This window comes from Cryptomeria japonica, chromosome 8 (assembly GCF_030272615.1).
Source record: "Cryptomeria japonica chromosome 8, Sugi_1.0, whole genome shotgun sequence".
Lineage (NCBI taxonomy): Eukaryota > Viridiplantae > Streptophyta > Pinopsida > Cupressales > Cupressaceae > Cryptomeria > Cryptomeria japonica.
In genome coordinates, this window is record NC_081412.1 from 670455596 (window position 1) to 670481455 (window position 25860).

At 36.1% G+C, this 25860-nt stretch overlaps 1 protein-coding gene across 1 annotated transcript in view; it reads left to right on the forward strand.

The window, feature by feature from the left end:
- The first annotated feature begins 233 nt into the window (after nucleotides 1-233).
- The window catches only part of LOC131054844 (disease resistance-like protein CSA1), a 59237-nt gene continuing 33610 nt past the window's right edge, over nucleotides 234-25860 (forward strand). The window contains exon 1 of the mRNA XM_057989463.2: nucleotides 234-263. The gene's annotated coding sequence lies outside the window, so the exon portion shown is untranslated. The remainder of the gene's footprint in view (nucleotides 264-25860) is intronic.

Genomic DNA, 25860 nt, shown 5'->3' on the forward strand with positions numbered 1-25860 from the left:
CAGTCGGAGAGAAGCAACATTTCATCCGTTAACCTTAAAAGCTTTTGGATGTCACCTTTTCAATAATCACGGTCTACATTTGTCAAAGTGGTTTGGGTGATTTGTTGACTTTGCTGGACAAAGCTTTTGACAACATGCATCTCGAATATCGCACCATATTCATGCTTCGCATAATTTATATGCCGCCTAATATGTATCCCCACAAAGTTACAGAGTGGCTAGCAATGATTATCAACAAAGAGATCTCATTTATTGAGAAAGCAGTGAGTTTGAATATTTTCTTTTAAGACTTTTTAGTTTATGATTTGGGTGTTTTTAATTGAAAAATCGCTAAACACTTATTTTATAAATGGTGTCAGGTTGAGGATCTATGTAAGAAGGCTTTTATTGAAGAATCTGGACCTAAAATTTGCATCCATGGCCTATATGTTGAATTCACACAAAGCAAAGAAAATGAAATGAGGAGATGGTTGTGGTGGAAGGGCGACCCACGTAGTACATGTGGATTAATATCACAACACAATGCAGGGTTTGAATTGGCTAAGTTGGAGCAGTGCATACATCAAAGACTGTCCCAGATCACCCTCCACGACCTTCAAAATTTGTTGGTGCTTCAGCTTGTAGGCATGCAGAATATAAGGAAACTTGACTTGGGTGGGATTGGCTGTCTCAGAAGTATTACATTACACAAATGCAAAGAACTGATAGTGCTTGAAGGTACGAAAAAATTACAACAGCTGGCGTGGCTTCAAATAAGTGAAGTAAATTTAATGTTTAGACTTCCCGACCTAAGCAGCTATGAAGGATTATATTATCTTCAGATCAGTTTTGCAGGTAGCCAGGTGCTCAATCAGCTGGGAGATCTTACCCATTGTTCTTTTCTGAGAGACATTAATGTTTGTTATTGATCCCTCTGGGAGTTTCCAAGGTTGAATGGTTTGAATAATTTGAAGAAAGTATAATTTAGTGTGTGATAAAGTGGAGGAGCCCCTCGACTATACAGGATGCGTGGGGCTGCAAAGTATTGTCCTCGATAAATTCTCCCAGATCGATGAGACAACATCCCTCGTTGGACGCAATAAACTATCCAAAATTGTATTGTGGGACCATGATGCACTGAATAGATGCCCAGATTGTGAAGTGGTCTAGAGGCATGTCAAGATATAGATGTCCAAATAGAGTCGTTTGTTGCATCAAAATATTTTTTAGTGCCCAAAAGTTTAGAATCCTATGGCGAACTGAAAAATCTTCAACTATGGAATTTGCGAAATCTAGAGGAGCTTCCGAGTTTCAGATTTCTATCAAATTTTGTTGCCCCTAAGTTGTCCTTGATGACAAAAAGGGTGACATTATGAGGCTTTGTTTAGAGCAAGTTGACATAGCGTATACCTTTCACTTAATGCCTAAGTTCTTATGGTTTATGTTATGTTATATGTTCAATATAAAGTGCTTAAGAACTGCACTATGTGCATTTATTTTAGATGTTTTTAAAAGCACTTTGAATAGTGCTATCGGAAATATGAGATGTGGGTCCCTTTACAACGATGACTTGGAGGTGAGTTGGTATAGTGTAAGTGACTGTTTGGTTGTCACATGGTTTGTTTAGTTGGCAGCACTTGATATCATCGGAATGAAACGTGTCAAGTTTCTAAGTTGATTGGGCAACATATAATGATGTGTGGTCTATAGACCTTACGAATTTCAAATTTATTCTTCATTATCATTTGGGAAACGACTTATTAAAAAGTTAGGGAAAAAAAAAGAATGAAAGCATATATTTTTCTTTAACCCTAACATGATATCACTGCCATGATGGTTGTTTCGGTTGCTGCATACCAAGATTCAAGTAGACTCTTGAAGCAGATTTCAGTTATGATAAAGATCTTTGGAGGTTTTGTGGTGCTCATCTTTGATCAATGATTCAAGAAATAGGGAGATTTTGTCGGATTGTGTCTTCTGTCGACTTGGGTACTTAGGTATTTTGGGTATTGTTCATTTTTTTTTAGACGTAAATTCAATTGAAATCCAAGTTTGTCAAATCTGAAAACAAATGAATGCATTTGAAAAGTTTCTTTTCGAATTATAGTTATCTCGAAGATTCCTCTAAATTTGTAATGATTATTGTGTGGTGGACGATTTATCTTTTAAAAATAAGGAACTTGAAAATTGTTTTCATTTTCCAATTATTCTTCAACTACAATAAGGTTTCGGTAACCCTCACGTGTGTGTGTGTGTGTGTGTGTGTGTGTGTGTGTGTGTGTGTGTGTGTGTGTGTGACAATTTTTTTTATGTATATAATGTGAAAGTGAATGTTTATAAAGGGTGTAAAAAAATGGAGAATATGACGGGTGTGTTGTAACAGAATGCATAAAGTTTTTGGTAATGAGATATACTTTTAAAAAAACTTTGATCTATGTTCAGAAAATAGAGTATATGTTGAACTCTTTGTCTTTATTATTATAGTGACACAAAGAAATGTATCGTATTTTTATAACAATACCCTATAACTGAGATTATTGCATATCATTGTGTTGGAAATCTCATTCAAACATTGAAAAATTTGTAGATGCACAAAAATAGTGTAGAAATAAGTCTTTCAGTGCTTGCAACTTGAGATTCTATTGAGATAATGTGAGATATAGGGGTGGGTGCTCCTTGGTCTGATACTTCTATATGCAATGTACTGAGTTGGTGCTCATTGAGTTAATAAAAGGAAATTCGTTGTCGAGTGGTTTTTCTACCCCAAGAGGGTTTTCCACTCATGAAAGCTATTGTGTTATGGGTTTATTCTTGTCTCAATTTGTTTCATTAATGTTAATGCTCTGATACCTAAGTTATGTATATGGTTTGTTATTCACAAATCTTGTCTTGCTCATTAAATCTTATTTTGCATTACTTAAACTGTTCAAATTATATTTCCATTTGCAAAAGTCAGTTATGATTATAAGCATTACAGAGGTTATTCAAAATGCATATTGAATAATCAACTTCATATGATTTAATAAAGTCTAGTCTAAATCTATAGGGGTTAGATTTTTTTTAATACTCATTGCAAGTTGTCACAAAGTTGCTAAGTTTTTTTTATTTGCTCAATTTGGGTCAGAATTTCACTCTCTGATTCACCGCCCTCCCCTCTTAGAGTGAATCCACTTCCAACAAGTGGTATTAGAGAATTGGGTCCCTTCATATAGGTTTAACCCAGGGATTGATTCTAGTCTTTGGACGTCGATATGGCCCAATCACAAGAAGGTGTTACACTTTCTAGAACTCCTCTCTTTGATGGCTCAGATTATGTGTCCTGGAAAATCAGAATGGAAACTTACCTAGTTTAGGTTGATCTTAATGTGTGGAACATTGTAACCTCAAAATATGTTGTTCCTACTTCTATTCCCACTGATCCTAATGCTAAGACACAATATGAATTAAATGCCAAAACTAAGCATGATATCTTATGTGGTCTCACCAAGGATGTGTTTGTAAAGGTCATGCATTGTGCATTTGCTCATGAGATAAGGAATAAACTTGAAACTATTTATCAAGGTGATGCAAAAGTCAAAGAATATAAGATTCTCACACTCAAAAATCAGTTTGAGTCTTTGATAATGAAAGAAGATGAGACTATTGCAAGTTATTTTCTCAGAATAGATGAAGTTGTAAACTCTAGAAGAGGTCTTGGTGAAACTATTGATGAAAAAGATGTTGTTAGGAAGGTCATTCGAACCTTGTTACCTAAATTTGAAACTAAGGTTTCAACCTTAGAAGAAAAGAAGAGTTTTTCTAAAATGACTCTTGATGGCTTACAAAGCATACTCACAACCTATGAAATGAGGATAGGTAGTAATCTTTTCACTTCTAAAAAGACTGCTTTGAAGGCTGAAAAGAAAGAAGAACCTGATAGTGAATCTGAACTTTCAGATGCTATAGAAGCCCTACTTGTTAGAAAGTTGAAAAAAAAGTATAAGGGTAAATTTCCCTTAAAATGCTTTAATTGTGGCAAAACTGGACACTTTGCTGCTCAATGCCCTCTGAGTGACCAAAACAGTGAAGAAGAAAAACCAGAAAATTTTTACAAAAAGAAAATGTGGAATCCTATAAATAAGTTTAATTCCTTCAAGAAAAAGAAGATTTTCTTTACTAAAGAAGACTCTAAAGTTGAAACAAACGACTCACCTTGTGAAGGTGATGAAACTTTGTTCATGGCAAAGATAGAAACCCCTTTAGAGAAAGACCTAATTAAAAATTTAATAGAAAATAGATTTAATGATTTGGATCAAGGTGAAGTTGATCTTGAAGGAGAGTTACTTTGTGCTCTCAAATAAATTAAGATATTAAAGAATCTTTTAGCTTCTCATGAAAGCTCAAATTAGATCTTACAAGTTGAGTTGAATGACTCAAACTTGACAACTACAAACCTAGAATCTCTTCTTGAAGAAAGAGAAAAGAAAATTGAAACATTAGAACAACAAACAATAAAACTGCAAAAAGAGATTGAAAAATATGAAAGTACCATGCATTTGAATGATATCTTGAACAAGCAAAAGAAACACAAAAATTTGACTGGTGTAGGCTATGATAAGGTTGAATCATCCAAATAAATTACTAAGCTTTTAAACAGAAAGCAATTACAAGCTTACAATAGGATGAGACCATTTAGGTTCGGGTTCTTTCATGGCTATTGCTTTTACTGCAATAAGTTTGGCCATAAGGTAAACACTTGTAGATTTTTGCAGCATAGAACTCCTATGTTTGGACACGAACAAGCCTATGGCTTTCCAAATACTATGAAGTGTATTAAATGTAACACCTTTGGACATACCTCTACTCAGTGCAAATCAAAGGCAAACACTGATAAGGCATGGAAACAAAATTTGTACCTAGTACTGAACAATCAATGATTGTGCAAACTGCATTTCTGTCAAATAAGAAATCAATGTGGGTGTTGGACATTGGTTGTTCACACCATATGATGGGAGAGAAATAAATTTCTTCATTTGCAAGATTTTGATGGAGGTTTTGTTCAATTTGGTGATAATTCAGGAGCCTTTGTCAGAGGTAAGGGTACATTACTACTGAATGATGATACTCCAATCCATGATGTGTATTTTGTTGAAGGATTAAAAAATAATTTTTTGAGTGTCAATCAAATCTGTGATAGTGGTTATAATGTATCCTTTAGTTCTCAAGGTTGTGTTATCAAATAAGTCTAGTAAAGTTGTTGTTGGTGGTTTTAGAACAATTGGCAATGTTTACAACTTGCTTGACTCCACAAATTGTGAAAACAATGAAGGCATGTGCCTTTTGGGTCAAGTAGAGGAAAATTATTTGTGGTATAAGTGCTTGGGACATGTAAACTTTGATAATCTAGTTTGAATCAACAAGAATCAGAATGTCAGAGGTTTGTTTATCTTGAGTAAACTTTTAAACTCAATTTGTAAAGAGTGTTTGAAAGGTAAACAAACAAAAGTGTCTTTCAAATCTAAAGAACACTCTTCCACAAGACCATTATAGATTGTTCATATAGATTTGTGTGGTCCTACAAGGACACAATCAATAAACAGTGAATAATACTCTATGCTCTTTGTTGATGACTATACTAGAATGGTATGGGTCACTTTTCTTAAACACAAATCTGAAGCATTTGACAGATTTGAGATTTTTAAAAAGATGGTTGAACATGAATCTGATCTGAAATTAAAATGCTTAAGATTAGATAAGGGTGGTGAGTTTATATCATAAGAATTCATAGATTATTATGAAAGACATGACATTAAAAGAAAATATGCTGCTGCCCGAACACCTCAATAAAATGGAGTGGTTGAGAGAAAAAATAGAATAGTCAAAGAAATGGCTCGCACGATGCTCAATGAAGGAAATTTGCCAGATAGGTATTGGAAAGAAGTTGTTCATACAATAGTTTACATTCTGAATCATGTACAAATCAGGGTAAAACCTACCTTTACTTCCTATGAACTCTGGTATGTTAAAGGTACTTCTATTAAATATTTTAAGACTTTTGGATGCAAGTGCTACATTAAAAGAGATGAAGAAAATCTAAAAAGATTTGATACTAAAATTGTTGAGGGTATCTTTCTTGGATACTCGACTCATAGCAAAGCTTATAAATGTTTCAATAATAGGATGAATAAAATTGTTGAAATAGTTAATGTAAGATTTGATGAGAAATTGCTTCTAAGTGATGATGTACAGGATGTTGAGGAGGATACACCATTAAGACTTGATCAAGCTCCTAAATCTACTGAAGAAAAAATAACAAATGTAGAGAGTGAATCTAGGCCCAAAGCTACATCCAGTTCTAAAGTAGAAATTCCTCTACATACACCCTCCAGAATCATTACTGAAAGACATCCTCAAAATCAAATTATTGGTGACATAGATGCAGAAATCATGACTAGGAGAACAGAAAAAATTGATGAACAAGCTCAAATGGATGAGCATTATTGTTTGGTAACTAATTTTGAACCTAAATCTATCTCTGATGCATTGATTGATGATTGTTGGCTAAATGCAATGAGAGATGAAATCAGTCAAATAGAAAAGAATAAAACCTGGGAACTAGTGCCTAGACTAGACGATAAAAATGTTATAGGGGGGAAATGGATTTTCAGAAATAAACTTGATGAATCTGGTAAAGTTGTTAGGAATAAGGCACACTTTGTTTGTAAAGGCTATGCACAACAGGAAGGTGTAGATTTTGGTGAAACATTTGCACTTGTTGCTAGGATAGAGTCAATATGAATATTTCTTGCATATTCTTGTTATAAAAACTTTAAAGTATATCAAATGGATGTTAAAACAACATTTCGAAATGGTTATCTTCATGAGGAGGTGTATGTGAAGTAGCCAGAAGGGTTTGTCTCTTCAAATAAACCTGATTATGTATACAGGTTGAAAAAGGATCTATATGGCCTTAAACAATCTCCAAGAGCTTGGTACTCTAGGTTGGAAGCCCACCTAATTGCAAATGGATTCGCTAGAGTTGGAGTTGACAGTAACTTGTATAGCAAGGTTGAAGGTAATGTTTTTTAGTTACTGAAGTATATGTGGATGATATTATTTTTGGCTGCAATAATGATTCCTTCTCCAAAAAGTTTTCAAAACTCACAGAATCTGAATTTGAAATGTCCATGTTGGGTGAATTAACCTTTTTCCTTGGTCTTCAAGTAATGCAACTTGAAGGGGGCATATTTATGTCACAAACTAAATATGCAAAAGAAATTCTTAAGAAGTTTAACATGACAGATTGCAAATCAGTTAGCACTCCAATGGAGACTAGTTGCAAATTGACTAAGACTAATGATTCTCTTGAGGTAAATCAATCAAGGTATAGATCAATGATAGGTGGTTTACTATATTTAACTGCACATCTAGACCTGATTTAATGTATGCAATATGTTTCGTTTCACGCTTCCAGCCTACACCTAAACAATCTCACTTGACTGCTGTGAAAAAATTATTTAAACACATTCAAGGTACTTTAGACTATGGTTTATGGTATCCTCAGAAAAATGATTTTTCTCTTATTGGTTACACTAATGCCGACTGGGCTGGCTATATGGATGACATAAAAAGCACTAGTGGTGCAACCTTCTTTCTAAGAGATTGTCTTGTTGCTTGGCATAGTAAAAAGCAAGATTGTGTCACTTTATCAACTGCAGAATCTGAATATATCGCAACAACTTCTTGTTGTACCCAACTAATCTAGATGTCTCATCAACTTGCTGATATGGGTATTTCAGTTGACAAACCCATCTCCATTTTCTGTGATAACACTAGTGCCATCAATCTCTCTAAGAACCCTGTTATGCATTCTCGCACTAAACATGTTGCTATCAAACTACATTTTCTATGAGAACAAGTGTTAGCTAATGAATTTTAGATGTTGTATGTGCCTTCTCTAGCACAAGTAGTTGACATTTTCATAAAAGCTCTATCTAAAGAAGCATTTGAGTGTTCCAGGGATAGGTTGGGAGTCATCTCTCAATATACTCTTTCTTAAATTCTTGTCTTCAATCAGGGGGATCTTTTCTCTCCACAAGCAACATTCTATTGTTTTGTCCTTTGTCCTTGAGTCAAAAAGGGGGAGAAAGCATCATTGACAGATGATTAAAAATAAATTCATTGCCAGATGATTAAAATGACAGATGGTTAATAGATGATTGGTATTCATTTTGATAGATTAAATTGGCATTCTTGGCATCTAGCATTGCATTCATTTTGGTATTGACAGTTGACAACATTCTTAGCATTTGGCATTGCATTCATTTTGGTATTGACAGTTGACAAATCATTTCGACAGATTGGTATTCTTGGCTATTGACAAATGACAGATGGTATTCTTGGCATTAATTTTTTTTATTGACAGATGACAAATTGGCATTATTGCCAGGTTACAGATTAACATTTGGTATTATTGGTTTATATGCTTATTGATAGTGGTTTTGTCTGGCATTAGCAGTCTGGTATTTGCACTTTGCATTTTTCAAAGTCAATGATGGCATGGTTTTTTCCATCAAGGACAAAGGGGGATTTTGTTTCCCGTTAGTTGTCCTTGATGACAAAAAGGGTGATATTATGAGGCTTTGTTTAGTGCAAGTTGACATGGTGTATACCTTTCACTAAATGCCTAAGTGCTTATGGTTTATGTTATGTTATATGTTGAATGTAAAGTGTTTAAGAATTGCACTATTGGTATTTATTTTAGATGTTGTTTTTAAAAGCACTTTGTATAGTGCTTCTGATAATATGAGATGTGGGTCCCTTTACACTGATGACTTGGAGGTGAGTTGGTATAGTGTAAGTGACTGTTTGGTTGTCACATGGTTTGTTTAGTTGGTAGCACTTGATATCATCGGAATGAAACATGTCAAGTTTCCAAGTCGTCTGGACAACATATAATGATGTGTGGTTTATAGACCTTACAAATTTCAAATTTATTCTTCATTATCATTTGGGACTAGACTTATAATAGAGTTAGGGAAAAATCAAAAGAATGTAAAGCGCATATTTTTCTTTAACCTAACGTGATATCACTTCTATGATGGTTGTTTTGGTAGCTACAAACCAAGATTAAACTAGAATCTTGAAGCAGATTTCAGTTATGATGAAGATCTTTGGAGGTTTTGTGGTGCTCATCCTTGATCGTCAATTCAGGAAACATGGAGATTTTGTGGGATTGTGTCTTCTGTCGACTTGGGTACTCAGGTATTTTGGGTATTGTTAATTTTTTTTTAGAGGTAAATTCGGTTGAAATCCAAGTTTGTCAAATCTGAAAACAAATGAATGCATTTGAAAAGTTTCCTTTCTAGTTATCGTTATCTCGGAGATTCCTCTAAATTTGTAATGATTACTATTTGGTGGACGATTTATCTTTTAAAAATAAGGAACTTGAACAATAAGAACATCTTGATTCTCTTTTTCAATTATGAGAGGACTATAAAGATAGGTCGATATTCAGTTTGTGTGGTTGTTTTTATTTTCCAGTTATTCTTCAACCACAATAAGGTTTCGGTAACCCTTCACGAGTGTGTGTGTGACAGTTTTTCTTATGTATATAATGTGAAAGTGAATGGTTATAAAGGGTGTAAAAAATTAGAGAATATGACAGGTGTGTTGTAACAGAATGCATAAAGTTTTTGGTAATGAGATATACTTTAAAAGAAAACTTTAATTTGTTTTCAGAAAGCAGAGTATATGTTGAACTCTCTGTCTTTATTAATATAGTGTCACATAGAAATGTATTGTACTGTTATAACTGTACCCTGCAACTGAGATTATTGCATATCATTGTGTTGGAAATCTCGTTCAAACACTGGAAAATTTGTAGATGCACCAAAATAGTGTAGATATAAGTTCTTCAATGCTTGCAACTTGAGATGCTATTGAGATAATGTGAGATATAGGGGTGGGGCTCCTTGAAGCCTGATACTTCTAAATATAGTGTATTGAGTTGGTGCTCATTGAGTTAATAAAAGGAAATTCATTGTTGAGTGGTTTTTCTACCTCAAGAAGGTTTTCCACTCATGAAATCTATTGTGTTATGGGTTTATTCTTGTCTCAATTTATTTCATTAAGGTTAATGCTCTGATACCTAAGTTATCTATATGGTTTGTTGTTCACAAATCTTGTCTTGCTCATTAACTCTTATTTTGCATTACTTAAACTGTTCAAATTATATTTCCATTTGTAAAAGTTAGTTATGATTATAAGCATTACAAAGGTTATTCAAAATACATATTGAATAATCAATTCCATATGCTTTAATAAAGTCTAGTTTGAATCTTTAGGGGTTGGATTTTTTTAATACTCATTGAAAGTTGTCACAAAGTTGCTTAGTTTTATTTATTTGCTCAATTTGGGTCAGAATTTTAGTCACTCTAATTCACCCCCCTCTCAGAGTGAATCCACTTCCAACAAATTTGACTGTGCTCAAAATGGAAAGTGTGGTATAAAAGAGGCCCCAAATCTAACATGTTGTCTCTTGTTGGAGGATGTTGGGTTTTCCACACTAGAAAATTTACAAAGCTTTTTTGAATTCTCATCATTGAGGAAATTAAAGAAGTTAGGATTGTATAATTGCTGCAAGGTTGAAGATCCTCTTGATGTTAGTGGTTGTCATGAATTGCAGGCATTACATTTAGTCTATAATGACAATCTGAAAGGACTTCCCAACATGGGAGAGTGCCCACAATTAGAAGAAATCAAATTGAGTTGGTATTCTTCTGAGGAAAATGATGTCAAAATTCTTGAGGAGAGTTCTTAATTTGAAGATGAAACCTTCCCAAACTTAAGTTATGTAAGTGCGCCAGAAGCATTGAAAGAGTGGGAGTGGCTTGAGAGCAAGACAATGCTGGGAATAAGGTATTTCCGTGGAGGGAAGATATATTATTCTATCACAATTTCCTACAAATCTGACAACCGAAGGGACGCGTCTATTTTGGCTCCAAAAGTGACCTGTCGTACCAATGATATACATCGACATACATGTTTGAGACATGCATACCATGCCAATTTGGCGTAGTCATTGGACCTAGAGAAAATGACGTGGAGTTGTCCTAGACTTGCCTGTTTCAAATGTCGGGGCCTTCGTGAAACTACGTGGACATGCCAGAGGACGATGAACCTTGAGTTGTAGCTCGCGCCGGTGTGTTGTGCCTAACAGGCACATTAAAAACCATGAAACATAAACAACTGGCGACAAGTGTAGATGACTACGTTCAAATGCCAAAACAGCAGGAAAAAGAGTGCGCAGGATTCCAAAACGCAGTGGCTCCCTCCAAAACCTCTCGTACATGTTAGTGACAGGTGGTTTAGTCCTTAGTCAATTGCAGCCATTCATTGGAAAAGCGATGATGTAGAACATGCCACTAACACGTGCTAGGCCAACCATAGTACACGTCCTTGTACCTTTTCAGGAAAATACCTCACGCCATTTTCTACCTCATGTGGAAAAAATCGCAGTCGTTCATTAAAAAATTGATGATGTAGAACGTACCACTTACACGTGTGTTAGGTAAACCGTACTATGCATCCCTGTGCCTCCATTTTAGAATACCTTGGGCCATTTTCTGCCTCATGTGGAAAAGTGTAGGAATAATGGGACTAATGTGTGATTAAAGCAAGTGTCCTCATTGTTGGGTGTCCTCATTGTTGAAGTCTTTTGCTATTTTTGAAGGGAAAGAAGGGCTTGAAGAAGGAGGTAGCAAGTTATTATTGAGGGCAACCTGCATTATTGAAGGAGGCAGCGAGTTATTATTGAAGGGCAACCTACGTTGTTGAAGGAGACTTCATTTTTTAAGGTTGTCAGGTATGTGGACAATTCATTTTTTTTCTAGTTGTATATTCTGGGTTTCAATTCTTTGTTTTTCGTTTTTTATTTTGCTTTATATGCAATGGGAAAATTTCCATGTTTTGGTTTACATGTACTCAGAAAATTTTATTGTTTTTCTTTAGTGGGAAATTATTCTTGTTTTTCTTTAGTGGGAAATTATTTGTGTTAGGGTTAGATATCGTGTTGGACGCATGTTTGCTGGCTTCAAAAAGCCGTGGTAAAACGTGTGACAAAAACACGTGTTAGTCTTGTTGTACTGTCATTTTGGTGGCTGATTGGTGTTAGGTTGCTGGCATCTATTTGGTCTATCATTTCTAGTTGAAGCTATTCGGACTTTATTTTCGATACAACCTTCACATTTGGGGACTTTTTCACTATTGCACTTTTCGGTATAAGTCTTACTGATAGCCTCATCGGTTATCGGAAAGACAATTTTATGCTTTTGCCACTTATGTTCACTATACCGATGAGCCTTATTGGTATATGCTTCTCTGATATAACCATCGTTGACTTCTTAATTTAATCGACGAGAGTGATACCAATAGGTATCACTTTGGATTTCCATGCATTGTTATCGGTATATGATACACCGATCAACAGCTAGTATTTATTGTGTGTTTTTATCGGGGTTACTTATCCCGATAGTGTAACTTTCCATTATTTGTAATTTTTACTTCCATAATTAAGTAGGAACTTCTTCCATCCATAAAGGGGCGCCTTTTCTCATTATTCTTCTTGAGATGCACACTCGTCTATTGTGGCTCCAAAACCACTGTAAGGATTTACTAGAATAGTCGCACGCGTGTTAGTCATGCAATAGCCACCGCCTTACGGACTCCGCCGTTTGGATTGACTAACACACGTGTTAGTCCTTGAACAATTAACAATTATATGTACCCAATTAGGTTGACAAGCTCGTAGATCTAAGATCTAATACCACTCATTCTAAGACAACAATATACGTAAAATATATAGCATAATAGTTATATTCAAATTATCTTCAAATGATTCAAATCAATATGTAGAAATACCCATATAAATTTGTATATAATTTTACACAAGTTTTTTGGTCTTCTTATTTTAATATGATTTACTATTTATTACATAAATAGTCTAAAATAACAAAAAAAATGTTTGTTTTGGAGTTGCGGTCGAACGCGTCTAGCCTGGCTCGAAAAAGACAATACGGATTGACTAACATGCATGTTAGTCTCACGTGTGTGTATTCTGGTTTGAAAATGAAGTACGGATTTACTAACACGGGGGTTAGTAGAGCATTTTACACCATCAATTTTGCAATTAACGGTTGTGATTGAGTAACCTATCACTAACATGTTGTATGAAAGGTTTGCTTTGGAGCGGGAGCACCTATTGTACAACGTGTTAGTGTTGTGTTAGTCAATCGCTGCTCGTTCATTGCAAACTCGACGGTGTAAAACGTGCGACTAACAAGCGTGTTAGTCATTGCGTACTACCATTTTGGAGCGGTCATGCGTGAAAGCGCATAACGCGCCTTGCTAGTTGAAGAAAATTTTTATTAGTTGTGTGAATCATATGAATCCAATGTCTTCGTAGGATAGCATGATATGGAAATGTTTAAGTGTACAAAAGTGTCCATAGACTATTGTGCAGAAACTTAGATTCTAGAATAACATGGAATATGTGGTAGATGAACTTAGTTATTAGAAAGCACTAAAAAATTAAGGCATAAGTTGATAAAAATTGAAATAATTTATAGACGTCTCTATTAGTCTGACAGATTTGCATGTCTATTTTGAAATCATAGGTATCTCAATTTCAAATATGGAGGCCAACTTTTCTTTAGAAACAAGCAAAACATAGGTCACATTTTGTAGATGAATAAGCGATGATAGGTTGATGAACCTGTTTATATATGAAGACACCACATTCATTTCCGTGGTGAAGTTGGTCCTATGACCTGAGTAAATAGATGGTGGATAGAAGTAGAGAATGAATGCGGATAAAGTTTCTATGTTTATGGCATGGTGTCTGGAGCTCCGACCTGTTCTGAAAGTCAGAGAAATCGTGAACAAGTGTGTCAAGAAGGAATGGCTAGGCGGAATGGAAGCTTTATTAGGTTTGGCATGAGACATGGACGGCTTTGAAAGTGTGGACGGAGCGTGGATTCATGTGAGTGAATTCACTCCTCCCTTGCGATCGTTCTTGCTCTGGAGTGCCACATTCAATAAAGAGGCCATAAGGAGTGTAGCACAGGTTGGAATGTATGGCATTGTGCAGTACCTTGAGACGGTCGATGTCTGGGAACCATGTGTGGAGATAGCAAAATGGGGACCTTGGTTGGAATATAAAGCACTTGTGCAACGAACGGTTCTTGCATGCACAAAATGACAGGGTCAACCTTGTGGAAGAACAACTAAGAAGGGTTGTGTGCTGCAATTCGGTGAATGCTCCAATAGCGAGACAAAAATGAACCAAGTTAGGAACATGGAAGTGCTGGATGTGGAGAGGGCACAATCACTATTCACGTGGAGTAGCAAGATGACACATACAACCTTTTTTGAATCAAGGACTGTGTTTTGTTTTTAAGATGTTTTTGAATGTGTTATGTATGGACTGTTATGTATACCGTCCACTGACTTCGATGGTCTAGTTGGTTAGCCATGGAGGTTTATCTTTTAGAATGTAAACATTTTTAGAATTAATATAAAATATAGCTTTACCGGACAAAAATAAAAATTGTTGACACCAACTGGTACTTTTAGCTTCTCTATTTTGAAATTGTTGTTAACATTTCATTATATATGGTGAAAAAACAAATGTTTTTGATTGTATGTGCATGAAATTGTTCTATAACATCAAAGTCAAGCATTTCAATATATATGACTACAAATACAATTAAATTATTGTAGCACAATTGAGTTTCTATTTTGGCTCGGTAAGAAATTGGAGGATTTCAATATATATGGTGGAAAAAAACGGATAACCTTATCTTCCTCTTCTGTGCTCGACTTTGTCTCCCTCATCGGGTATCGGCATAACCCAGAACTTCTCTCATCAATGATTTGAGTTATCCTGATGACTTAGTATTTCCACTTTTCAGTATTGCCTCATTGGAGTAAGTTATGCTGATGATACTGCCTTTTCCATTTAGCCCATCAGGTATCAGAGTAGCGTGGGATGACATTCTCCGATGACCCTGTTGGTCACTGAGTTGTGATGGGTAAAAGGACTTGCATCTTCCCATCGTGGTCTCATGACCACCGTTGATTTTCTGTGGACTTGACCACAGTTTAAGCACTTTTTCCTCCACACTTTTTGGGCCCACCATTCAATTGCTGATCCACAAAGAGTAAAAGGACTCACAACTCTTCATCGTGGTCTAGCGACTTCCGTCATATCAAATCCTTACTGCTCTAACTTTAAGATCCCTTCATCACTTAACCGCCAGCGCTTGATCTCTGACTGGCCCCGCCACTAGTGTCTTATCACTGAGTCATGATGGGTATTCAATTTACAACTTCCCATTGCAATATCATGACCATCATTGGATCAAAAAAGACCTGCCCAAATTTTAAGAACCTGATGCATACATTAGAAAACTATTCTTAGACTTAGGAAAATTAAAGCGATCCAACATAAAATATGAAATCTGCCAGACTTAAGACTCAAATGGCCCCTTTTCAATGACATAAAGACCCTTTCAGTTAAGTGGAGGAAAAGGTAATGAACAAAAATATTTTCCTTAGAGACAATAAGACATGAAGGTTTTTTATCAAATGTTCTCAAAATTATTAAACCCAAAATTCATAATTCATGGATAAATTGTTGCTCATGCCATGGGGTCGTGGATATTCTAGCTCCAAAACTAACCTTTCATATAGCATGATAGCAACATGTTAGTAAATCCTAGCCATTTATTGCAAAATCGATGGTTTAAGATGCATGACTAACACGCGTGTTAGTCAAAATGCTCATGAACCCTTGCTCAGGCCAAGAAAAATATAAATTTGTAAACAAACCTCAAACCTGCACCAAAATTAATTACAAACACCTCCTGAGAAATAAAATAACATACACTAAACCAATATGAAAGAACAATAGCAAGTTCAATCCATTTGGTATAGACTGCTGCTACAAAAATGACAAAATTACAAGGTAAAATCTGGAAATTATCTTCAAAATCTATTCAAACTTGCTCACAAATGTTCCAATCTGTGTAGAATCATTCTTAAATAATTTTATATTCCATTTTGGTCATAACCAACTCTTCATCGGTTGTGTAACCACTGGTTTGCTAAAAAATGCAAAGTTTCTCAAAATGTTGCAAAAAGTTGTTAAGCAATAATGACAACTTTTGCTCAAATGTGCATTTTTGCCTTTTATGCATTTTTACTTATATTGAACCTCCTAGCATGACTTCCTAACATTAAAATGATATGCCTAAATTCCTAATGAGGCTTTAAAAGTCATTTTAGATCATAATGCAAATTTATGCCATTTTAGGCTTACAAGGGCTCATAGGCCAGATTTGAGAAAAGTAACAACCTAGGGGACAATCATCCTTCAAATGACTATCAAACACACATGTCGAGCTCTGAGTATTCCATTATTCAAAAACCTAATCCAAAATATAGATCATCACCTCAAAATATGGAAAATGCATAAAAAATGGTAAATAGTTTCCTAACACCTCACTTGGTATGATGAATCTCCTTAGCATGGTCTTAATTTCCCTATCTCTTCCATTTGGTGGAACAAGCTATTTTAGTATAAGGAATGCCCTTTATGTTGATGAATGTGGACCGAGCATGGGAGCTTCATTTTAGCTAGACATAGGCCATGCCTTAGTGGAAGGACAAACCGTAGACCTCTATGTTTTTTTGTGCACTTTGGCAGATTGGTATCGGGCCGATAAGATAAAGTACATAGGAGCAGGGAACTTGATAAGTTCTCATAATAGTAAAGATATGTTGTTCAAATAAACCTTGATTGGAATTTGGGCCTCTTCAGGTCTCTAGACTTCTCTAGAAAGTCTAAAACTTTATATAAGGAATGGTTCAAATTGCAGTCTTAAGCTTAGAAGTCTCAATCTGAACCGATGGTGCATCATTTTGGTCTCAGTTGCCTATGTAGAGAGGAATCAATCCAGGCCCAATGCAGCCAGCTATTTCAAGAAAATGATGTGCTTTGGAATGTTGTATGGTGGGTGGCTAATAGTATATTAGGTGCTAATAGAAACTGGTGTGATGGGTTTGTTTATGAGGTTGTTATTTGCCCTATGGTTGACATATTCGATTCAAAGGAAGTGACCATATAGAGGATCGATGACTTTGTCTTCCCGTCTGATGGGCAGGCCCTGGGAAATTCCATTCTAGAGTTGGATTCTGATTGTTGGGTAAGAACCCTCGGCATCTATTTTCACCACACCAACTACATCTCCTCTGAATCAGAGGAGTCAGACAGTGAAGATGAGGAAATTGCCCAAAACAAGGCAGCACGGGAGAGGAGAAAGAACTTTATCTAGGAGGCATGGGAGGTGTTTAGGGTAGGGGTGAGGAATGAGAATCTAGATCCCTTCCACAGACTACTCAACTCTGATAATAACTGGCTCTCGACACCAGCCACTGTCAAAGTAATGGAGATTAGAGAGAACATGGTTGTCATACTCCAATATATTGGGAATTAGTTTTGTTGTTTATCTACAATTTCCTGTTTTGCATATGTCACTCACTAGACTTCTATGACCCTATTGCAGACAATAGGAAGAATTTTGTAAAATTAGTAGTAGCACTATTTTAGGTACTTACCCACTATGTTATAAAACATCTTGTTATGGTAAATAGGAAAAAGTGTCAGCTGACACTATGTTAGAAATAGCTCACCATTGTAGGTGCATGGAGCGCCTTCAATGGTCATTTCGTAGCCAATATTTTTAAGTTTAAAGATGTCATTTTCATCTACATGTACTGATGATGGATGGTGGACATTACAATTTGTAAAGAACCAATGGTTCTTACACACTACTGCCAATTTTTTAACACAATATTTGTTAAGTATTGATGTAGTCAAATACAAATTTTCTATCACATGAAGTATTGATCTGTAGTTGTTAGTTTTTCCTTTTTTGTAGTTTAATATTGCTTCAATCTCTTTGTTAGCTTCAAATTGTTATGCAAAATCATTGTACCAACTCATCATATATGGATTTGATGGATTACAAGCATTTACTGAATTGAAATCCTCCTATGATTTGTCTCGTGCGAACACCAATCTACTTGTTCTTTGCATTTAATAATGACGGGTTTAGGGTTTTGTAGTCAAATTTCACAATGGCTAATCGGCATAAAGTTTACAATAATTCAATTATTTGGCACCACCCGTCCTTCAGTCGGCATAGGTCTTACTGATCACTTCACCTCTTGGCTAGGTTCTGATTGGTCCGTTATGATTTCACCTTTAAATCACTTCTATTTACTCGTTTATTTTTTCACTTAAGTGGAAGGGTCACCGTGTCATTGAAAGGGGCCATTTTGAGTTCTAGGTTTGGGCGGGTTTTAATTAAATTTGAAATGTTTCATATTTTCCTAAAGTCCTAAGTATTTTCCTTTATGTATGCATCGGGTTCTTAACGGTCAGATATGTTTCCTTTGATCTAACAGTTGTTGTGACACGGCAATGGGAAGTTGCATGTTCAATATTAATCGTGACCTAGTGATAAGCCACTAGTGGTGGGGCCGGTCCAATAGTTAATCCATACAATTAGTGGAGACAGCTAGCGGTGTCCGTTTACTGGTGATGGCTAAGTAATGAAGGACCTTAAGGATTGAATGGTTAGATCATGATCTAACGATTGTCGCTAGACCGCTATGAAGAGATTCTCGTCCTTTACTCTTTGCGGACTAGTGAGTGAATGGTGGGTCTGGCCAATGTGACAAAGTCCAAAGGAAATCAATGGCTGTCGCTAGACTGCAATGGGAAGATGCTTGACCTTTACCCATCACGGATCGGTGACAAACAAAGGTGAGTGACGAAATGATGGGCCCACTTTGAAGGATAAAGTGATTAAAGGGAGTGTTGAATCCACATGATCTAATGGTTTTTGGTAGACCGCGATAGGAAGATGCTTGACCTTTACTCATTGTGGATCAGCGACTGAAGGGAAAAATACTCAAAAGAAGCCCTTTTGGTCCGTTCGAGCTGAAATTTGAAATTTAAAATAATTAATTGCAGAAGTGTGTGGCCCTATTGATTATAATTAATGCTCAGTTGTCTCTAAGGTGCCTCCATAAGACATTTTTTTGAAACTCAAATTGCAAAAATCTTTGAAGAGGATTAGCAGAGACTAGGTGTATGGTTTTTGTGATTTCTCAGGCGACAAGTAAGTCTTTTTGTGTCTGTGATTTGAAATACCTATTTGTGTGACATTGTTTGGTGCTAGAGATTTAGAAGGGGTTATTTGAATAAAAATTGAAGTGATGATAGCTTTAGATTGATAAGATGGCACCACGAAGAGAATTTAAGGGAAAGATAGATTACCAAGAGAGGGCTATTTGTGATGACTTTCTCAAACAATTCATTCAATCCACAAATAGTGCAACCAAGATAAAGGAACTTATGCCCAAATATCCCCACCTGTGGATTGGTGATAGTTTATATGACAAAGGATGTTGGTTGAGAGATCCCTAGATAGGCATGATAGGTTTCGGTCTATTCAGGGTAGGGTTTGGCCAATGGAATACACCTGGTCCTATAAATAATATATGGGAATTAGATGTTGGGAAACTTGTGGTCCCTAGAGTTTTCATGGACATTGATTTGTTGACCAAAATTGCAAAAAGTTATGACCCTATCACTATGACTGTGAGGAATGTAAACACAGCCCCCCTAATTGAAATCACTGTCGATGAACCACAAGGGTATTCTGGCTGAATGAAGCCTCAAGTTATTTAGAACCCATTGATTTTGAAATTCTCAAGAAGGTATATGATTCCTAGAAGGATCGTCTTAGGAATGGGCCATGGAAGGAATTTTTTTGCAAAGATAGGAGGGTTATCATTGGTAGGCCCTAGCACAATGGAGCCTTTCCCTATGAATTTATTCACTTTAAGGGCTAAGGGTGTATATTGGTCTCTATGTCAAATTTTTGGAGAAGATGTAGAGAATGCCATGCCAACTCATTATATGCTTATGATGGCACAAATTTTGAACCTGTCCTTAGCAATAGCATATGATTTTGCACCTTATCTTGCAGATGTCATTCATGAGGGTTTAATTGGGATAAATAATGCTAAAGTGGATAGACTTTTTGGCTGGTATTCCATGTTGATGCATATGTTCTTGTTTAAAGGCGTGGAATATTTTGGAAAAGATATGGACCTACGAAGAGAAAGGGATGGTGAAGACATGCCAATTCATTTATGGAGTACAAATCTGTCTTGGGACAGAGAAGATGCTAGCTATCTAAAATTTGATAGTTGCTTTGCATCTAAGATTAGAATTCTTCTGTGTCAAGAGAACCTAGGATCCTAAAGGCTCTCCTTGAATTCATCAGACCTAAGGAGTTTGTAGAGAGCATCAAGATTGTGCACAATTGGGGTGACATAATCTTATATCTCGTTTCCATCATTTTCAAAGTATATGGTTTCAAGGGAACACCATATTTTCTCCCCTATCAAGTCCCTTTGAAGATTGGTATTGCTGAGATTATGAGGCAAATTGGAGGACTACAAGAAGCAGAGCTGACGAATAAAGGAAAAGGGACAATCTTCCCAACAATCACCATGGCACTTCAATTTGCAGTCACCAAAGGTGGTTGGCTACATTTAGGGAAGTTCCTTCAACCATACAGATTGTCAATGGTACTGGCTAGGTTTGCTGATACTGAAGACTTCTTCAATGGTATGTTTAGGAAGAAAGTCAGGTGCGGGGGAAAAATTCATCGATTTGAATTCCCTAAAGATCTGATAAGAAATGAATTTAATTTGGATAAGCATGAAGTAAAAGAGAAAAAATGGTTGGCATACAAGAAGACCCTTGATTTTGTCCAATTTTTGGAGAAGAATTATGATCCTTTGAAAGTCTTTGACCCATTTGAGGAGAGGATCAATTATTTGATAGGATACTTTTAAGATGCAATTCAGACTCTGAATGAGAAGAAGGTGTTGAAATGTGGCGACTGATCAGCAAAGTACTATACACTCAACACGTATCCTTGCTGGGGTCCAGGGCCGGGCTGGGCCCCGAGCAGGGGTTCGGGGGCGAGAGCCTCTGAGAAATATTTTTTTGGGTATTTTTTTTTTGTTGATGAAAATAAACATTGTAATAAAACCCTAAAAAGGCCAACTTTGTTTTTGCCCTAAAAACGCATGTTATAAGCGGCTGGGATGCTTAAGGAATTGTAAGGTTGATGTACTATTTTTGCTAGATAATAAGAAAGATTGGACGGCTATGTATGGTGGACATAACCCATTCTGGGTGAACCACGTTAAATATTTGTGTTATTTGTGTCTTGTTTTATTTCTTTATCTTTTGTATTTAAATCTGCATATAATTGTTAGTTCAAATTTTCTTCGGATCTGCTTGAAACCCTAACAATTGGTATCAGAGCGAGGTTTTTTGTGAATTGGCAGGACTTTCAGATTTGAGTGGGAGCAATGGAAGATTCCAAATTCAAGGTCGAAAAGTTTAACGACTAGAATTATCAGTTATAGAAAATGCAGATGGAGGATTACTTGTATCAAAAGGATTTGTGGCGGCCATTGGAAGGAAAGGAAAAGAAAGCGACCACAATGTCAGATGAAGAGTGTGACATTTTAGATAGAAAGGCACTGAGATCCATTCGATTGTGCCTTGCACTTTCTGTAGCATTCAATATAACAGAAGCAAAAATGACTATAGATTTGATGGCGACATTGGCTAAATTGTATGAGAAACCCTCAGCTTCAAATAAGGTATTTCTTATGAAGCATTTGTTTAATTTGAAAATGAGTGAGGAGGATCTGTAGCGGAGCACTTAAATGAATTTAATACAATTACCAGTCAATTGTCTTCGGTAAAAATTACCTTTGTAGAAGAGGTTAGGACTCTCTTGATTTTATGTTCTTTGCCAGAAAGCTAGAATAGCTTGGTTATGGCTGTAAGTAACTCTGTCTTTGGTAAAAATACTTTGGTATTTGATGATATTGTTGGTGTTATCCTAAGCGAGGAAATGTGAAAGAAAAGCATAGGTGAGACTCCAACATCATCAAGTAGTGTTTTGAATGTGGAGAACAGAGGAAGATCAAAGGAAAGAGGAAAAGGCCCTTGGAATGAGAAGTCACGAGGGAAGTCAAAGAAAGGATGCTCTCAATCTAGAGGAAAGAAAGATTGCTAGTACTATGGAAAGCCTGGTCATCTAAAGAAAGACTATTGGTTTCAGAAAAACAAAGAAGGAGACAAAAATGAAAATGATAGTAAGGAAGCTAATATTGCAAGTAATACTTTACAAGATGCTTTAATCTTATGTTTGGATAATGTTAATGATTCCTAGGTAATAGATTCTGGGGCTTCATTTCATGCTACACCCCATAGAAAATATTTTCTAGATTATGTTCAAGGTGATTTTGGACAGGTATATTTGGGTGATGATGAGCCCTGTCAAATTGTTGGAAAAGGAAAGATAAAGATCAAGTTACAGAATGGAAATGACTAGTTTCTGTAGGAGGTAAGACATGCTCGTAATTTAAGAAGAAATTTAATTTCTGCAGGGCAACTAGGTAGTGAAGGTTGCATAGTTACCTTCTCAGATAGTATCTGGAAGGTCAGTAAAGGATCATTAGTAGCAGCTAAAGGTGCGAAGGTAGGCACATTATATCTATGTACTGGTAACACTTACTCTACCCTAGCTGCTACAGATAAAGTTACTGCAGGGACAACAACAATAGATGTTGCAAGAACAAATTTGATAATGTGGCACCATAGGCTTGGGCACATGAGTGAGAAAGGGATGAAAATACTTCACTCCAAAAATCTATTGCCAGGACTAAAGAAGATTGATTTAGAGTTCTGTGAAAACTGTGTTTATGGTAAATAGAAAAGAGTCAGATTTCTCAAGATTGGGAAAGAGAAGAAGAGTGATAAGTTAGAGCTTATGCGTTCAAATGTATGGGGACCAGCTCAGGTATCATCTCTTGGTGGCTTTTGTTATTATGTTATTTTTATTGATGACTCAACCAGAAAAACATGGGTATATTTCCTAAAACAAAAATTAGATGTTTTTGAAACTTTTAAGAAATGGAAAGCTTTGGTTGAGAACGAGACAGGAAAAAAGTTGAAGTGTCTCAGATCGGATAATGGAGGTGAGTATTGCAACAAAGAGTTTAAAGATTATTGCTCCTTAAATGGGATTCAAAAGCAAAAGACAGTTCCAGGAACTCCACAGGAAAATGGTGTATCAGAGAGAATGAATAAGACTATCATGGAACGCGTGAGGAGCATGAGATTGCATGCTGGATTGCCCTTACATTTTTGGGCAGATGTTGTACATACTGTTGTCTATTTGATAAATAGAGGACCTTCAACCCCTTTGGATGGTGGTATTCCAGAGGAGGCATGGACTGGTAAAAAGGTAAATTATTCTTTTCTGAAAAACCTTTGGTTGTGAAGCTTTTGTCCATATTGATAAAGAAAATAGAACCAAGCTTGATGCTAAATCTTAGAAATGTACCTTCATTGGATATGGGATAGATGAATATGGCTATCGGTTATGGGATTTTGAAAATAAGAAAATAATTAAAAGTAGAGATGTTATATTCAATGAGAAGGTTATGTATAAAGAAAAAATGCAGGAAAAGAAGCATGAACAAGAGAAACAAGAATATGTGGTGTTGGATAAGATTCCTGAAAATGAAATGCCACAGGTACCTAATGCTCAACAACAACAAATTGTCCCACAAACTCCTGCAAGTGTTAGATGTTCTACAAGGTCAAGTAGACCCCCTAAAAGATTTTCTTCGTCTTTGTATTCTATTTTATTAACTGATTCTGGTGAACCAAAAGAATATGAAGAAGCAATGCAAGTGGATGTCAAACAATAATGGTAGCTAGGCATGAAAGAGGAGATGGACTCCTTGATGAAAAATAGGACTTGGGACTTAGTCCCTTTACCTGCAGAAAAAAGAACATTGCCTAACAAATGGGTTTATAGGCCGAAGGAGGACGAAGGAGGTCAGAAAAGACATAAGGCTAGACTTGTGGTAAAAGGTTTTGCATAGAAAAAGGGTATAAATTATGATGAAATATTTTCTCCAGTTGTAAAAATGACTTCAATTAGAACTGTACTTAGTCTTGTGGCTGCAGATGATTTACATCTTGAATAATTAGATGTCAAAACAACTTTTCTCCATGGAGATTTGGAGGAGGAAATTTACATGTTGCAACCACAGGGATATGAGGTCAAAGGTAAGGAGAACTTGGTGTGCAGGTTGAAAAAAAGTCTGTACGGCCTAAAGCAAGCACCCTGACAATGGTATTTAAAATTTGATAGTTTCATGACTAAACACGGTTATCATAGATGTCATTATGATCATTGTGTATATTTTAAGAGATTGGATAATGGCAGTTATATTATCCTGTTGCTTTATGTTGATGACATACTTGTTGTTGGGTCTAACATGCAACATATAAATGATCTTAAACAGAAATTAGCCAGGTCATTTGCTATGAAGGATTTGGGTGCAGCTAAGCAAATTATCGGTATGACGATTACACGGGACAGGAAAAATAGAACCTTGAATTTATCCCAAAGTGAGTATATAAAGAAGGTGTTGGAAAAAATTTAACATGCAGGATGCAAAAGCAGTTAGTACACCTTTGGCTAGTCATTTCAAATTGACTAAGGAGATGTGCCCAAAGGCATGGGAAGAGGTTAATAAAATATCTAACATCCTGTATTCATCAGCTGTTGGTAGTCCGATGTATGCAATGGTATGCACAAGGCCAGATATTGCACATGCAGTGGGAGTTGTGAGCAGGTTTATGAGTAATCCAGGTATGGAACATTGGAATGTTGTGAAATGGATCCTTCGGTATTTGAAAGGAACCACTACGAAGGCATTATGTTTCAAAGGATCTAATGCTGCTCTGAGTGGATTTGTTGACTCTGATATGGTAGGTGATATTGATTCATGAAGGAGTACCATAGGGTATGTTTTTACTATAGAGGGAACTGTACTCAGTTGGATTTATAGGCTGCAAAAGGTTGTTGCACTTTTAACCACTGAAGCTGAGTATGTTGCTGCTACTGAAGCCAGCAAGGAGATGATTTGGTTACAATGTTTTCTGGAGGAATTGGGTTAGACATAGGAGGATCGCCCATTGTATACTGATAGCCAGAGTGCCATTCATCTCACGAAGAACTCTGATTTTCATTCAAGGACAAAGCACATTCAACTCAGGTACCACTTCATCTGGACTGTTTTGGAGGAGGGTCAGTTACGGCTTGAGAAGATTCACACAAGTGAGAATCCTGTCGATATGTTCACGAAGGTAGTTCCATAGGAGAAACTAATTTCTTCATCAGTTTCTGTTGGTCTTCTTGATTGATAATTGTGGAATTTATACCAGTCCAGTCCTAGTGTTTTATCCAGCGGATGTTGCATGTACAGTGGTGTCGTGTAGTATTAGTCTCCAAGTAGGAGATTGTTCGGTGTGGAGCCTAATCAGTCTCCAAGTGGGAGATTGTTGAAATGTGATGACTTATCAACAAAGTACTGTACACTCAGCCTAGAAAGGCCAACTTTGTTTTTGCCCTAAAAATGCATGTTATAAGTGGCTAGGATGCTTAAGGCATTGTAAGGTTGATGTACTATTTTTGTTGGATAATAAGAAAGATTGGATGGCTGTGTATGGTGGATGTAACCCATTCTTGGTGAACCACATTAAATCTTTGTGTTATTTGTGTCCTATTTTATTTCTTTATTTTTTTTATTTAAATCTGCATATAATTGTTAGTTCATATTTGCTTCAAATCTGCTTGAAACCCTAATAGAAGG